This window comes from Macaca mulatta, chromosome 19 (assembly GCF_049350105.2).
Source record: "Macaca mulatta isolate MMU2019108-1 chromosome 19, T2T-MMU8v2.0, whole genome shotgun sequence".
NCBI lineage: Eukaryota > Metazoa > Chordata > Mammalia > Primates > Cercopithecidae > Macaca > Macaca mulatta.
Window position 1 is genome coordinate 65,694,213 of NC_133424.1, and position 16,258 is coordinate 65,710,470.

The 16,258-nt window shown below is 46.3% G+C and overlaps 1 protein-coding gene, 1 long non-coding RNA gene and 1 pseudogene across 3 annotated transcripts in view; 2 read left to right on the top strand and 1 right to left on the bottom strand.

The window, feature by feature from the left end:
* Positions 1–2,754: 2,754 nt before the first annotated feature.
* Positions 2,755–10,306, bottom strand: LOC144337330 (uncharacterized). Its single transcript, XR_013410304.1, has 2 exons — positions 7,968–10,306; positions 2,755–4,638 (listed from the first exon to the last, which is right to left on the bottom strand). It is a non-coding gene; the product is annotated as an uncharacterized LOC144337330 (long non-coding RNA).
* LOC144337282 (uncharacterized) lies at positions 2,756–15,719 on the top strand (annotated as a pseudogene). Its single transcript, XR_013410242.1, has 5 exons — positions 2,756–2,801; positions 10,611–10,786; positions 11,593–11,677; positions 12,416–12,518; positions 13,577–15,719. The product of XR_013410242.1 is annotated as an uncharacterized LOC144337282 (transcript).
* LOC100427312 (uncharacterized) overlaps positions 2,756–16,258 on the top strand; it is a 31,565-nt gene continuing 18,062 nt past the window's right edge. Inside the window, exons 1-5 of the mRNA XM_077981537.1 lie at positions 2,756–2,801; positions 10,611–10,786; positions 11,593–11,677; positions 12,416–12,518; positions 13,577–13,710. The gene's annotated coding sequence lies outside the window, so the exon portion shown is untranslated. The remainder of the gene's footprint in view (positions 2,802–10,610; positions 10,787–11,592; positions 11,678–12,415; positions 12,519–13,576; positions 13,711–16,258) is intronic.

Genomic DNA, 16,258 nt, shown 5'->3' on the forward strand with positions numbered 1-16,258 from the left:
TTCACCACATTGGCCAGGCTGGTCTTGAACTCCTGACCTCGTGATCTGCCTGCCTCAGCCTCCCAAAGTGCGGGGATTACAGGAGTGTGCCACTGCGCCCACCCCATATCAGTTTTACAGAAAAAAAAAAAAAAAAAAATCTTGTTTGTGCCGCAATGAAGAGGACTGACACCTAACAGCAGAAACAGTATTCAGGAGTTCAAGAACAGGCTGGTTAACATGGTGAAACCACGTCTTTACTAAAAATACAAAAATTAGCTGGGTATGGTGGTGGACGCCTGTAATCCCAGTTACTCAGGAGGCTGAGGCTGGACAATCGCTTGAACCCCAGAGGCGGACATTGCAGTGAGCTGAGGTGGCGCCATTGTACTCCAGATCACGTGAGGTCAGGAGTTTACCAGCCTGGCCAACATGGTGAAACCCCCTCTCTACTAAAAATACAAAACAAAAGGCCGGGCATGGTGGCTCACACCTGTAATCCCAGCACTTTGGAAGGCTGAAGCAGATGGATCACAAGGTCAGGAGTTTGACACCACCCTGCCCAACATGGTGAAACCCCATCTCTACTAAAAACACAAAAGTTAGCTAGGCTCCCAGCTACTTGAGAGACTAAGCCAGGAGAATCGCTTGAACCCGGGAGGCGGAGGTTGCAGTAAGCAGTTGAGATCGTGTCACTGCACTCCAGCCTAGGCAACAGAGCGAGACTGTCTCAAACAAACAAACAATGGTAGCATGCACCTGTAATCCCAGCTACTTGGGAGGCTGAGGCAGGAGAACTGCTTGAATCTGAGAGGTAGAGGTTGCAGTGAGCCGAGATCGCCCCACAGCACCCCAACCTGGGTGAGTCTTGCTCTTATTTACAGGAAAAGAATTTTCCTGTAAATAATTAGGAAGACTAAGCAGCCCCAAAGATAAGACCTCCTGGGATCATTGTCCCTTCTTATGGAGTGATAAAATAACCTTCCTTGAAGTGTATCAATCCGTCACCAATCAACTTGCTGTAACCTATGCACTGGTCTTGAATGGAAAATATGGTGCTTCTGCTAAAGCTTCTGTCTTTCCCTGTGTGTGAAACGTTAATGTCTCCACTTTGGAACGCTGATCCCATTCATTAGGAGTTGATGTTTCCAGGTGGCTATCCTCATGCTTTGTGTTCAGATAAGTTGTATACTTAATCATAAATTCTGAATTTTATTATTTACTGCTGACATCAGTTTCTGTCGAATTTTAGGAGCCTCACTAGAGATGGCACCTGTCTCCATGTTGTAAAACTCACACTCGTCAAAGAAACATGGGTTAGGGTTTCTTCCCCTCCTCAGCATGAAGCTAATTAGCTGACAGAAATGGTCACCTCCATTACCCAGTAGAGCCAGGATGAACTATGTGTGACCAAGGGTGTTGTCAAGTCCTCTTCCCTGAGGACTGATTAGTGTTTATCTTGAAAACATGTACTTAATGGGTTGTATAGAACAGGGAAGTTTCTTTCTCTTTTTTCAACCTCTCAGCTGTTTGCTTCTATTTCCCATCACATTCTGGTCTAAGGCTTATTTATTAATAACTTTTTAAATTTCTTTCTCTATTATCGTCGTGCAGATGTTTTGTCATTTGGGGGAAGATTTTGTTTTGCTTTGTTTTCAATTATATTTTCTCAACAATTAGAAAGTGAAGTAAAAGGTATTTGTTGGATCAGGCGCAGTGGCTCACGCCTGTAATCCCAGCACTTTGGGAGGCCGAGGCAGGCGGATCACTTGAAGTCAAGAGTTTGAGACCAGCCTGGCCAACATGGTGAAACTCGTCTACGAAAATTAGCCGGGCATGGTGGCACGCGCCTGTAATGGCAGGTACACCGCAGCTGAGGCAGGGGAATCGCCTGAAACTAGGAGGCAGAGGCTGCAGTGAGCCGAGATCCCCTCACTGCCCTCTAGCCTGGGCTACAGAGAAATACTCTCATTCAAAACAAAAGAAATAAGTAAATAAAGTAATAAATCTCTTCCACAAATGTGCTGAGAAAACTAACTGGATATCCACATGGAAAAGAATAATGTTGGATCCCTATCTCATGCAATCAAAATTGTATTTTTGTTATTAAAAAAAAAAAAGGAAAAAAGAGAGAGAGAGGAGGAAGGGAGCCCTGCGGGAGCGGGTGTTACTTTGTCGCCCAGGCTGGCCTGGACCCCAGGCTCAGCGATCCTCCCGCCGCTGCTTCCTGAGTAGCTGGGTCCTCAGTCTCCCTCCCCTGCGCCTCTGCTGTATTTATCCAGCAGGTGGTCACCTCACTCCTCGCTTTCCTGAGCATTGCGTCCCGCATCCCAGGCGGTGGCTTTAGGGAAGTCTCTGAAGCTGAGCACAGGGTGGATTTTCCCCCCACCCGGTGAATGGAGAATAGAAACGGAGAGAATTTCTATTCTGTTCTGTGGGCCGTCAGCATGAAATTGTACCTTCGGCCCAGGCAGGGCTTTGCATTTCACATTCTAGTTTACATGCCCATTCCAGACAATTCCAGAGCTTTTGAATCAGGCCTCAGCCTTTCTGGCGGGTCTGGACTCCAAAACCCTAAAACAGGCGCCGGAGGGAGGGTGAGGAACTCACAGGTCCCGCCCCGGCCCCGCCCCTGCCCCGCCCCTGCCCCGCCCTCTGCCGGTTCTAAAGAGCAAAATCTCTCCGCCTCGCGCCCCGCCCCTACCTCGCCTAGGCCCCGCCCACCTCCTCGCGGGTCCCACCCAGGCCTGGCTTTTGTCCTGCGCGCAGATTCGCGAAAACCCGGAAGCGGATCGCGTGGAGTGACGGTCCCATCGCGGCGCGTGAGTTTCGTTCTGTGTTGTATTAAGTCTGCGCTTCCCAGGTCCCTGGCGCTTCTGTTCCTGGGGTGTGGGGTCCCCACAAACCTGGAAATTTTCAGCCATCTTCCTTCACCTAGAGCAAATTGAGACGACCCTGTGAGAGTCCGGGGGTCGCTTCCTTAGGGGTTTAAGGTCGCCCTGAGGCTAGCCCCGTCCCGGGTCTTTCTGCTGTAGGGCAGTGTGTACACTTTCTATCGCGTAGTTTTCCTGCTCTAAACCTTTTTCTGACTCCTCCCGCCCCGCGCTTTTTAAAGTCCTCATCGGAGAGGTGGATTCTCGCCCTCTTCCGCCCATGGAACGTAGAACCGCGGCCCCAGTCCCAGGAAGGCCGCCTCCTCTGTCTGGTCCTGGGATCCTGCAGACCCCACCCTTGTCTTAAGGCGCCCTCGCCCCCGGACCTCCCTCCTCCTGCTGGGCCCTGCTGCTCCCTAGGTCTCCCCTCCGCAGTCACGGCTTCCCCTGAGCCTACGTTGGGGAGGTGGCTGGGGCCTGTCCTGTTAAAGGGGGCCAGCCCTTCCACACCTGTGGGTATTTCTCGTCAGGTGGGACTAGAGCCTGAGAAAAGAAGGAAGACACAGAGACAAAGTATAGAGAAAGAACAGTGGGCCCAGGGGGTGCTCAGTATAGGGAGGACCCGCACCGGTCCCAGCCTCTGAGTTCCCTGAGTATTTAGTGATCATTATTTTTACTATCTTAGCTAGGGGCGTGTATCAGGGCAACAGGTGGGGAGAAGGTCAGCAGGGAAACGTGTGAGCAAAGGAATCTGTATCATGAATAAGTTCAAGGAAAATAAGTACTGTGCCCGGATGTGCACGCAGGCTAGCTTTATGTTTCTCTTTACCCAAACATCTCAGTGTAGCAAAGAGTAACAGAGCAGTATTGCTGCCAGCATATCTCACCCCCAGCCACAGGGCGGTTTTCTGCTATCTGAAAATAGAAAGAATGGGAATGGTCGGCTTTGCACCAAGACATTCCAATCCCAAGGATGAGCAAGAGACAGCCTTCCTCTTATCTCAGTTGCAAAGAGGCTCCCTCTTTTACTAATCCTCCTCAGCAAAGACCCTTTATGGGTGTCAGGCTGGGGGATGGTAAGGTCTTTCCTTTCCCATGAGGCCATATCTCAGGCTGTCTCAGTGGGGGCAAACCTTGGACAATACCAGGCTTTCTTGGGCAGAGGCTTTCCGCAGTGCATTGTGTTCCTGGTTAATCGAGAATGGAGAATGGCGATGACTTTTACCAAGCATACTGCATGTAAACATATTGTTAACAAGGCAAGTCCTGCACAGCCCTAAATCCCTTAAACTTTGATTCCTTACAGCACATGTTTCTGTGAGCACAGGGTTGGGTCTAAAGTTACAGGTTAACAGCATCTGAAAGCAGAAACAATTTTTCTTAGTACAGATCAAAATGGAGTTTCTTATGTCTTCCTTTTCTACATGGACACAGTAACAATCTGACCTCTATTTCTTTTCCCCACATCCTGTGACACAGGCTGTTCTTCCCTGCCCAGCTCCAGCCCCTTTAAAATGCGCTCCCCTGGTATGCAGGCATCTTACTCCAAACTCTCCTGTGATTGTGTGGGCCAAAGGGATCAGGAGACAGACAGAGACCAGTAGAAAACCTGAGACAGAAAAGAATGACAAAGACTCATAACAGATGGCAAAGTAGAGAATGGGGTAGGGATTTGCCAAGAGATAGCAAAAGTGAAAAAAATAATAATAATAAAGCAGGAGGAGAAAAGCAACTGAAGAAATGCAGAGAAAAGCTAGAAGGACCGACAGATGGCCAGGCGTAGTGGCTCACGCCTGTAATCCCAGCACTTTGGAGGGCTGAGGCAGGCGGATCACTTGAGGTCAGGAGTTCGAGACCAACCTGGGCAACATGGTGAAACCCTGTCTCTACTAAAAATACAAAAATTAGCCAGATGTGGTGGCAGGCGCCTGTAATCCCAGCTACTTGGGGAGGCTGAGGCAGGAGAATTGCTTGAACCCAGGAGGCAGAGGTTGCAGTGAACCTAGAGCATGCCACTGCACTCCAGCCTGGGTGACAGAGCGAGACTCTGTCTCAAAAAAAAAAAAAAAAAAAAAAAGAAGAAGGACAGACAGATGAAGGACAGCAAGGTAGGGAGAGGGACAGCAAAGAGGGAGGCTCATCAGAGTGAGGGAGAGGGGGAGGGATTTGGAGCCGGGGCAGACAGAGCAGAGTGGTGCTGGTGGCAAGGAAAACAGAGGGAGAACCACAGCAGGGAGGACACCTGGGGATCTAGGCTGCCAGAGAGTGGGGACAAGGGGTATAAAGGGAAGAGATAATTTAACAGGGAGAGCAGAGGAGGCACAGAGATGGTGGTGTGGCAAACTGAGGACTAGAGAGACTGATATGGGGGAGAAAGGAGGATGTTTATTTAAGGTACTCACCGGCTCAGTGGATTTACATCTAAAAAGCTGAGCATTTCAACAAAGACAGAGTGGAGTTTTATAAGCAGACTCACAGACGCAAAATAAAAGCAGTTAGTCATATAGTGATAGGTCATGTAATCTATACCATAGCATAACTTGTAACCTTGCATAGCTGGTGGCCTTGTAGCTGCATTGAAAGAAAAACAAGAACAGCTAAATACACACATTTCCTCCCTCCCTCCCTCCCTCCCTCCCTCCCTCCCTCTCCTTCCTTCCTTCCTTCCTTCCTTCCTTCCTTCCTTCCTTCCTTCCTTCCTTCCTTCCTTCCTTCCTTCCTTCCTTCCTTCCTTCCTTCTTTCTTTCTTCATTCTTCTTCTAAAGGGGAGGTGTCTGGAGCCCGTTCCTTTGGCTTAGACTTCTCAAACAGGGTTATGATATAACTGTCCTTGAAGTGAGCTTGCTAGGCAGAGGAAAACTGGTTCTTTTCTTTTTAACCCTTGCCTTGCCTGTTACTTTTCCTAGAGTGAATGAATGCATATTTATTTTTTAAATTTCTGCCTCAGTTTTCTCCCTTTGGTGCTAGTTATAAACAAGATTTTAATAGAAAGCATCATTGTTACTGGATTCTTCATGAAAGAGCAGGTTTTCTTCTTTAGGCACAGGCTGATACTCACATAGAGCTATTAGCTGAGTGGTAGTCTGCCTGGTTACAATTGTTTCTATCATTGATTGAATGTTCTTAACAAGGAGAGGTAAGAGGCAAGGGAGTATTAAACAAATTCTTAGTGTGGCTGGAACTACTCCTATTGAGGTTTTGAACCTACTGAAGGAGGAAAACCAGCCTCTAAAGAGGGACTCAGGAGCCTACTTCTTCTAAGTCTGGACTGGAAAATGGGCTAATTTTTTCATTCTGGCAGTTATTTCTGTAATAGCCTTCCTATTGCCATTGATTTCCAGGCAGCAATTGGTTAGATTAAATTTTCTACGTACTCCTCCTTCCTGGGCTAGGAGGTAGTCTAAAGTTAATCTATTTTGGTAGATGGCATTTCTCATTTTTGTGGCTTGCTGGGCCAGTAAGTCGAATGCATTTGCTGTTTCATTAGTGATGATTTCAAGTGCTGCTTGCAACTTTAGGATGCGGTTAAGCGTGTAAATTGGGGTGCGGTAGCTTTATGACTTATCTTGTGCCCAGGTAGCTGGCCTAAAGTACTGAATTAGTCTTTCAGGGGCCGATCTGTGTCTTTCTAATCTTCTATTTTATGTATTTTCTTATGTCCATATCTCTTTTGTTTTTTTCTTTGATTTTTTTGTAGACAGGATACCATCAAGGTTCTCCCTGTTGCAGTGGGAGTAAGGAGAAAGATGGTCTAATTGTTTCAAGTACACAAGCCCTTGTCCACTTTCCTGGCAACTGTCCGTAGTCGCGAGGCCCACAGATCTAATAGAGACGGGAGGGTGCTTGCCAGGTATATGGAGCTTCAAGCTGTTACTAGATGCGGTAACGGGAGAAGAGAAACGGGAGAATGGATTTGGATGAGGTGATCTGGAGTCATCCTTGCCTTGCCTTTCCACGAAGTTTTCTTTAGTGGTTTATGATAATACTGCTGTCTTAAACAAGTTAATTCTTCTACTGAGTCCGTAAAAGCTTTTCCTTAGCGAGCAACACAGTATCTCCTGATAATGGAAGTTTTTAAGAGCGAGGCGCTTGAACTTGTGGGCATCGGTTCGGGAGAAGAGTCAGTTAGAGTTAAATTATCTTGTGACATTAACGCTTTTGCTTCTTAAGGCCATTGGTCTCCTATATTAGTCCTTCTACAAACGTAACATGAGAAAATGCTTAAGCTGCTAGCAATGTTTTCAGCAACCCGAGTGAACAGGTTTTTAGCTAAAGGAGGAGGCTCTGGTAACTTCTGGTCTACGTGCGTATGGAATGATTTAAAGACTCAGAATTGTTGCTGGTCCAGGTTCCTTTTTGATAACGTATAGGTAGGTTGCTGGGTAGGTGTGTGGAGACATGTATGGGGTAACCCACAGTCCGCATGGGTAGGTCTGGCTTTAGAATGGTGAAATTTACAGGATGACAGGTTTTTGTTTCACAATCTGGTTTTGCCGGCATTTCGGTAAGCATGATTGGCCTTTGTTGTGTGCTGGGGTGCCGCAATGTGCAATACTCACCATCTTTTTCTGGGTCCCAGGGGAACAAGGTGGCATGCATAGGTATTTGTAGTCGTTTCCATAGTATCTCTGTACAGGTGGGTTACCACAGACGGATGAGTCTAGGTCTGCTGCTGGACCAGCATCAAAATACAGAGAAATAGGCCCTCGGTAAAAGGGAGGGACCTTGGTTTGGTTTAAGAGGGGACTTTCTTTTGACCTTGCATGAATTTTAAAGTATTCGCCAAGTGAAAATTTGGGGTTATAACATACATAAGGTTGGTTATTTCCTGGGTCACAAATTGAGTAGATGGTCTGATTATATGTACAAGTCTTTTTTTTTTTTTTTTGAGATGAAGTTTCACTCTTGTTGCCCAGGCTGGAGTGCAATGGCATGATCATGGCTCACCACAACCTCCACCTCCTGCGTTCAAGCGATTCTCCTGCCTCATCCTCCTGAATAGCTGTGATTACAGGCATGCACCACCATGCCTGGTTAATTTTGTCTTTTTATTCGAGATGGGGTTTCTCCATGTTACTGAGGCTGGTCTCAAACTCCCAACCTCAGGTGATCCACCCGCCTCAGCCTCCCAAAGTGCTGGAATTACAGGCATGATCCCCCGTGCCTGGCCTTTATAATATTTTTTATACACTTTATACACTCCTAATAACTATGGAACAATAGCGTCTTAGTTATGCTGTTCCCTGACCAGGTAGTATGTGTACAGTGGGGACACAGTTCTATAGGGGCTTCTTCTAACATGGTTAGGGGGAGTAACAACAGCAAAACAATGGACAGCATATTCATATCCAGCAAGGTCAGAAGAGGGCCTTGCCTGGGGGAGGAGGTTGAGTACAATGACAGAACAATAATAAAACAGTTAGTATTACAAGGAAAACTACTAGTCTTAAGATTTCTAACCACATTTACTTGCATGATGAGTCCTCAAGCTTTGGCTGTGTGTAGAAGACTAGTCAGCTTCCCATGTGTGACTAGAGCAGGGCTTGTCGTCCCCTCCAGCTTCAGCTGTGCATAGACTGGTCAGCCTCCGGAGTGACCAGAACAGGGCTGTCGTCCTCAGCAGCAGCTTGGTCTCATCTCAGGATCAGCCGAGTTGGATGATCTGGGTCTTGCTGGCTGGTCCACTTGTCCTGAGCTGCCGGTTTCAGTTGACTGTGGTGGATCTAAGGCATGATTCCTGCAAGTTTAACAGCAGTGGGTGTGGACAAGATTATAGTATAGGGCCCATCCTATATGGGTCCTAGAGAAGCTGGATTCTACTTTTTAACATAAACAGAGTCTCCAGGTTTAAAGGGGTGTACTGGATCTGTCAGACTTATGGGCATTCTTTTTTGTATTCAGTTATGGATTTTTTGCATGGCTATTCTTAAAGCCTGCGTTTGCTTTCTTAAAGTTAATTCCTCTAGTTCTTGAAGATCACTTTTAATTTGACTTATAATTTGACTTATGGTTGGACTGAACAGACTTTCATAGGGTGAATACCTAGTTTGTTTGGTGAGGATGCACTTGACTCAGAGGACGACCGTAGGAAACACCTGACGAGTTTCTTGGCAGTATTTCTTCAGTATTTCTTCAGCTTAGTGTCCAATTCATGCATCTTACTTTTCTTGAACTTTCCGGCCAATAGGCTAGGCATAACTACTATTTTATTTTTAGCAGTCTTGTTAAATCTTGCACTATTTCAGCTACAAATGCCAGCCCATTGTCTGACTTTAAAGTTAGAGGCAGTCCAAGCCTGGGGATAATGTCTTTTATCAGTACTTTAGTCACTTCTGCTTTTTCTGTCCTGGTGGGGAAAGCCTTAACCTATCTTGAAAAGGTGCAAATAAACACTAGCCTATGCCCCTAGCCTCTGGCATGGTGCAGTTCGGTAAAGTTTATAACCAAGTTTTCACAAGGCATGGCTCCTGCTTCTTGAATTCTTGGGGGCCGAGTGGGCCCCTGTCACAGGTTATTCTGAGCACGGGTTAAGCATTGTTTACAAACGGCTCAAATGACAGCACAGAGCCACGGCACATAGAAATGGCACTTTCGTGGCCAGGCGCGGTGGCTTACGCCTGTAATCCTACCACTTTGGGAGGCCAGGGTGGGCAGATCACGAGGTCTGGAGTTCAAGGCCAGTGTGACCAACATGTTAACACCCGGTCTCTACTGAAAAAAACAAAAAAAATTGCCGGTTGTGGTGGCAGGCGCCTGTAATACCAGCTACTACGGAGGCTGAGGCAGAAGAAATGCTTGAACCCGGGAAGCAGAGGTTGCAGTGAGTCAAGATCGCGCCACTGCACTCCAGCCTGGGTGACGGAGTGAGACTCCGTCTCAAAAAACAAAAAAAGAAAAGAAATGGCACTTTCATAACGTTACAAATGCTGTTTTTCTTATATGAGTTTCTGATGAATTGGCTTCACAAACTTAGGCGCTAACGTCTTTGAAATGGCTGGTCTCCTATCAAAGATAATTTACTACCTTCTTTTAACATATTTTTTGTCTTCTTGGGCACACCAGGCTCTTTGATTTGCAGTATAACTTGGGCCCTCTTGCAGAGGAGGTCTGGGAGGAGAGGCATAGCTAAGGCTTCCTCTTTAAAATGTGGCGTGAGCAGGCCGGGCGCGGTGGCTCAAGCCTGTAATCCCAGCACTTTGGGAGGCCGAGACGGGTGGATCACGAGGTCAGAAGATCGAGACTATCCTGGCTAACACGGTGAAACCCCGTCTCTACTAAAAAAATACAAAAAACTAGCAGGGCGAGGTGGCGGGCGCCTGTAGTCCCACCTACTCGGGAGGCTGAGGCAGGAGAATGGCGTGAACCCGGGAGGCGGAGCTTGCAGTGAGCTGAGATCCGGCCACTGCACTCCAGCCTGGGCGATAGAGCGAGACTCCGTCTCAAAAAAAAAAAAAAAAAAAAAATGTGGCGTGAGCATTGCTGCGTGCTTTGCCTCTCTGTCTGCCTTTCTGTTTCCTTTGGCTTCTGGCATTCCTTGCCTTTTGGTGCCCTCTGCAGTGCATTGTAGCTACTTTTTCTGCAGCCTATACAGCCTCTAAGAACCGTAGAATCTCTTCTTTGTACTTTATTTCTTTTCTCTAGCTGTTAGTTAATCCTCTAGCTGTTTGCTCTCTCTCTTAATATATAGTTCCATGTCCATGCAATGTAGTAAAAGCATACTGAGAATTAGTATAAACTTGACTTTCTTGTCTTTTCTAGCAACAGTGCTCTTGTCAGGGCTATTAATTCTGCTTTTTGAGCTGATGTTCCAGTGGACAGAGGCTGAGCCTCTACTACTGAGTCTAACGTTACCACTGCATACCTGGCACGTCGAACCTCTTCTAGCACCGAACTGCTTCCACCTGTGAAGTACTTGACATCTGGGTCTCCAAGAGGTCTGTCTGTAAGATCTTTCTCACTGGGGAATATCCCATCTACTGTTTCGACACAGTCATAGGGGGAGCTCCCGGTTTGACTGGGAGCAGAGTAGCTGGGTTTAGGGTGTTTACTGTTCTAAAGTTGTGTAAGGGTTTTCACATAGAAGCCCTTGGTACCGAGTCATCCTTGGGTTTGATAACTAATGATGCCTTCTTTGATCCATCACAGTTATGACTGAATGTGGCACCCGGATGGTTAGTTGCCGTCCTAAAGTTAATTTGCTATCTTCTTGTGTTAACAAGATGGTGGCAGCTAATGCCTTAAGGCAAAGAGGCCATCTTAACACCACAGAGTCTAGTTGTTTGGATAAATATGCCACTGGGTGATGCCCTGATCCTATAAGTTGAGTCAGAGCCCCTATAGCCATTCTTTTTCATTCATGAACATATAGAAAGAAAAGCTTACTTATGTCTGGTAGTGTTAAGGCTGGGGCCTTAGTTAAAGCTTCCTTGATCTGTTTGAAGGCTATTTCTTGATTAGTTTTTCAAAGGAAGGGCTCCTTTTCTCCTCCTTTTGTGGCTTCATATTAACGATCATATTAGCCATCAGTGGGAACTTTGGAATCCAGATGCGGCAGAATCTTGCTGTCTCTACAAATTCCTATTTGATGTAGGGTGGTCAGGGCCGGAAGCGCACAAACGGCTTGCTTCCACTCATAGCCAAGCCAGTGTTCCTCGTGGCTCACTATGACACCTAGATATGTAACCTCTTCATGGCAAATTTGGGCTTTACTTTTTGACATTTTGTAACTTACTTTCTATAGGAGATGGAGGAGATCCTGGGTTCCCCGATAACAGCCCTCTGAGGTTGGGGCCGGCAAAAGAAGCTCATCTACAGACTGTAGCAAGGTGCAGTTGTTATTCAGTGGGGTATAGGCCATGAGGTCTGAGGCCAATATTTCTCTAAAGATTGTGGGAGAGAACCGGGCGTGGTGGCTCGCACCGGTCATCCCAACACTTTGGGCGGCCGAGGCGGGTGGATCACGAGGTCAGGAGTCCAAGACCAGACTGGCCAAGATGGAGAAACCCCGTCTCTACTAAAAATACAATAACTGGCCTGGTGCGGTGGCTGGCACCTGCAATCCTAGCTACTCGAGAGGCTGAGGCAGGAGAATTGCTTGAACCTGGGGGCAGAGGTTGCAGTGAGCTGAGATTGCACCACTGCACTCCAGCCTGGGTGACACAGCAAGACTCCATCTCAAAAAAAAAAAAAAAAAAAGATTGTGGGAAAGTGTTTAAACCTTCGTGGGAGTCTAGTCCAGGTGAACTGTGATGCTTCTTTGTATTATGAAATGCAAACATCAGCTGACTAACTGCTGCCAGACAGATACAAAAGAAAGCATCTTTTAAGTCTAAGACTGTAAACTAGCTCTTGCTGGAATAAGTCCAGTCAAAGTGTACGGATTAGGTACCACTGGATGGATAGTTACCGTGGCCTGGTTTACAACATGCAAATCTTGCACCGGCCTATATTCATTAGACCCTGGCCCTGGCAATGGCTTCTGAACTGGCAAAAGTGGGGTGTTCTAAGGCGACTGGCATTGGACTAGAATCTTATGTTTATAGAGCCGTTCTAAATGTTTGCAGGTGCCCTGTATGGACTTTTGAGGAACTGGGTACTGATGAACCCGAACAGGAGTTGCTCCTGGCTTTAATTCTACTACTGGTGCATGATTTACAGCTAACCCAGGTGGGTTGTCCTCAGCCTATACTCCAGGAATTTCTTTAACTAACTGAAATAATAACTTTTCTTCTTCTTGAGTGTGAGGTTGCATTGGTGCCTGAAAAAGGGGCTGGGTGCAGTGGCTCATTCCTGTAATCCCACCATTTTCAAAGACTGGGGCAAGGGGATTGCTTGAGTCCAGGAGTTCGAGACCAGCCTGGGCGACATAGTGAGACCCCCGTCTCGGCCAAAAATAAATAAACAAATAAATTTAACCAGGCATGATGGTGCACCCTATACTCCCAACTACTCTGGAGGCCGAGGCAGGAGGATCACTTGAGCCTAGGAAGTCCAGGCTGCTGTCAGCCGAGATCATGCCACTGCACTCCAGCCTGGTCAACAGAGCGAGACCCTGTCTCAAAAGAATAAAGGGGTAGGTGACTTTGGGTTCAGATGAGTGGGTGAGTTCATTGGATATGATTACCTGTGACATGTTGACTTCTGTGTATATACTCTAATAACTTAAAATTTGTTTAAATTATACAGATGAGATTGAGAATTTTAAAATTCCTATCTATAAGGCATGTACATCCTATAAATCTTGGCATAGAGGTCAGCTTCCACTTGGAATCCCTATTCAGCCAGAGGACAGTGACTTATTCAGTTGTGAATTACTCTATTCCCTTTTTGCAGGGTGGGGTAGGAAGTGGTGCAGTGATGTGAGGGAAAAAAATCCGTTTCTGTTATTACATAATACAATTATGATGTAATAATTACATAATACAATTATGATGTGATAATTACATAATACAATTATGATGTGATAATTACATAATACAATTATGATGTGATAATTACATAATACAATTATGTGATAATTACATAATACAATTATGATGTAATAATTACATAATACAATTATGTGATAATTACATAATACAATTATGATGTGATTACATAATACAATTATGATGTGATAATGACATAATACAGTTATGATGTGATAATTACATAATACAATTATGATGTAATAATTACGCAATTAATTAATATTAAATTAATTAATAATTAATATTTTGGGACAGGGCCTGGCTCTAACGCCCAGGATGGAGTGCAGCGTGATCTCTTCTAACTGCAGCCTCGACCTCCTGGGCTCAAGCGATCCTCCTACCTCAGCTTCCTGAGTAGCTGGGACCACAGACATGAGCCACCAAGTCGGGCAAGTTTTCAATGTTTTTTTTTTTGTAGAAATGGGTTTCACTGTGTTTCCCAGGCTGGTCTCAAAATCCTGAGCTCAAAGGATCTTCCTGCCTTCACCTCCCAAAGCACTGGGATTACAGACCTGAGCCACCGCACCTGGCCTACATAGAACTTTTTACAAGGGACATCAAAACGTGGTGGCTACTGCCAGTAACCCCAGCACTTTGGGAGACAGAGGCGAGTGGATCACCTAAGGTCAGGGGTTCAAGACAAGCCTGGCCAACATGGTGAAACCCGGTCTCTACTAAAAATACAAAAGTTAGCCAGGCGTGGTGGTGTGCACCTGTAGTCACAGTTACTGGGGAGGCTGAGGCACAAGAATTGCTTAAACCTGGGAGGTAGAGGCTGCAATGAGCCGAAATTGTGCTAGTGCACGGCAGCCTGGGTGGCAGAGCAAGTCTCCATCTCACAAAAGCAAACAAGCAAACAAAAAATAAAAAACAAAAGGGACATCAAAAGTGCGTTTGTTCTCATGTAATAGATTTACTTTATTTTCTTGTTTCCTCTTCATTTCTTTCTTTACTCTTTTTTTTTGGCAGAATCTCGCGCAGTCACCCAGGCTGGAGTGTAGTGGCATGATCTCAGTTCACTGCAAACTCCGCCTCCTGGCTTCAAGCGATTCTTTTGCCTCAACCTCCCGAGTGTGTGGGTCTACAGGCCCGTGCCACCATGACCAGCTAATTTTTGTACTTTTAGCAGAGATGAGGTTTCACCATGTTGGCCAGGCTGGCCTCGAACTCCTGACCTCAGGTGATCCACTCACCTCGGCTCCCCCAAAGTGCTGGGATTACAGACATGAGCGACCACACACAGCTAAGATAAATCTTAGTTTTCAAAATTTCTCTTTTAATACATAATCATGGGAGAGGAGGCTGCAATGCCAAATGGAGGAGGCAGCAACCGGAGCACACGCGTAGCTGGGTGGGCACCATGACTGGGATCTCCACCATTGAGGCAGTGAAGCGCAAGATCCAGGTTCTGCAGCAGCAGGCAGATGTTGCAGAGGAGCGAGCCGAGCACCTCCAGCGAGAAGCTAAGGGAGAAATGTGGGCCCAGGAACAGGCTGAGGCTGAGGTGGCCTCCTTGAATGGTAGGATCCAGCTTGTTGAAGAGGAGCTGGACTGTGCTGAGGAGCGCCTGGCCTCAGCACTGCAAGAGCTGGAAGAAGCGGAAAAAACTGCTGAGGAGAGTGAGAGAGGTATAAAGGTTATTGAAAACTGGACTTTACAAATTGAAGAAAAGATGGAACTCCAGGAAATCCAACTCAAAGAAGCTAAGCACATTGCAGAAGAGGCAGATAGGAAGTATGGAGGTGACTCATAAGTTGGTGATCATTGAAGGAGACATGGAAGGCACAGAAGAACGAGCTGAGCTGGCAGAGTCGCGTTGCCTGGAGATGGATGAGCAGATCAGACTGACACACCAGAACCTGAAGTGTCTTGAGTGCAGCTGAAGAAAAGTACTCTCAAAAAGAAGACAAATGTGAGGAAGAGGTGAAGATTCTTACTGATAATCTCAAGGAGGCAGAGACCCGTGCCGAGTTTGCTAAGAGATCAGTAGCCAAACTCAAAAAGACAATTGATGACTTGGAAGATAAAGTGAAATGCACCAAAGAGGAACACAAAGGATGCGGGACCAGACTCTGCTTGACCTGAATGAGATGTAGAATGCCCCAGTCCCCCCTGCTGCTGCTCCATCCTCTGACCCTGACTCTGCCTGAGGCCAGCCTGCCCGAAGCTGACCTTTACCTGAGGGCTGATCTTTGACTGGAAGGCTGCTTTCTCTTTGCACTGCCCCCTCCTCTCCTGCCTCTTTTTCACCAAACTTTCTCTGCCTTTTCCCGGAGATTCTAGCTAGGCTAGAGGCTGAGCACCTTTGGAAACAACATTTAAGGGAATGTAAGCATAATGCATAATGTCTGTAAAAAGCATGTTGTGATTAAAAAAAAATACATAATCACTTCTGAAAGATGCCTTTGTCACATCCTATAATCAGCTGACATCATTTTTTTTCTGTACATTCTCTAGTTATTTTCCTGTTGACCTCAGAATTTGTTAGATTTTTTAAAAAACAATTTCAAAATAGTTTCTGTTTGAAACTAGTTGCGTCCGGTTGAGATCGAGGTCTGTATGCTTTCCAGTCTTTATTATTTATTGGAAACCTTTGGTACCTAATATAGAAGGTTGATTGTGTCAGTGTGTACCTTTTACCTTAACATCAAAATGTAGTTTAACCAGTTAGTCTGTTTTTCAGTTTTCTTTCCTTATGTCATCTGTGAACATCTTGAGCTGTGATCTATTAAGTGCATGCTTCCCTCTGGGCCCTCTGGTCCCTTCTGGACTAATGTTGAAAGATGGGATGGATTGGCATGGAACTGTGGCCACACCCAACACCAGGCTGTCAGGGCTACGAAGTCCGGCGGAGTCAAAGGAATGAGAAAAGACAAGTTAAGGATTCATAAGGTGGGTCCAGGGGGCCAACGCTAGTATGGAGGCTGCAAAAGACCT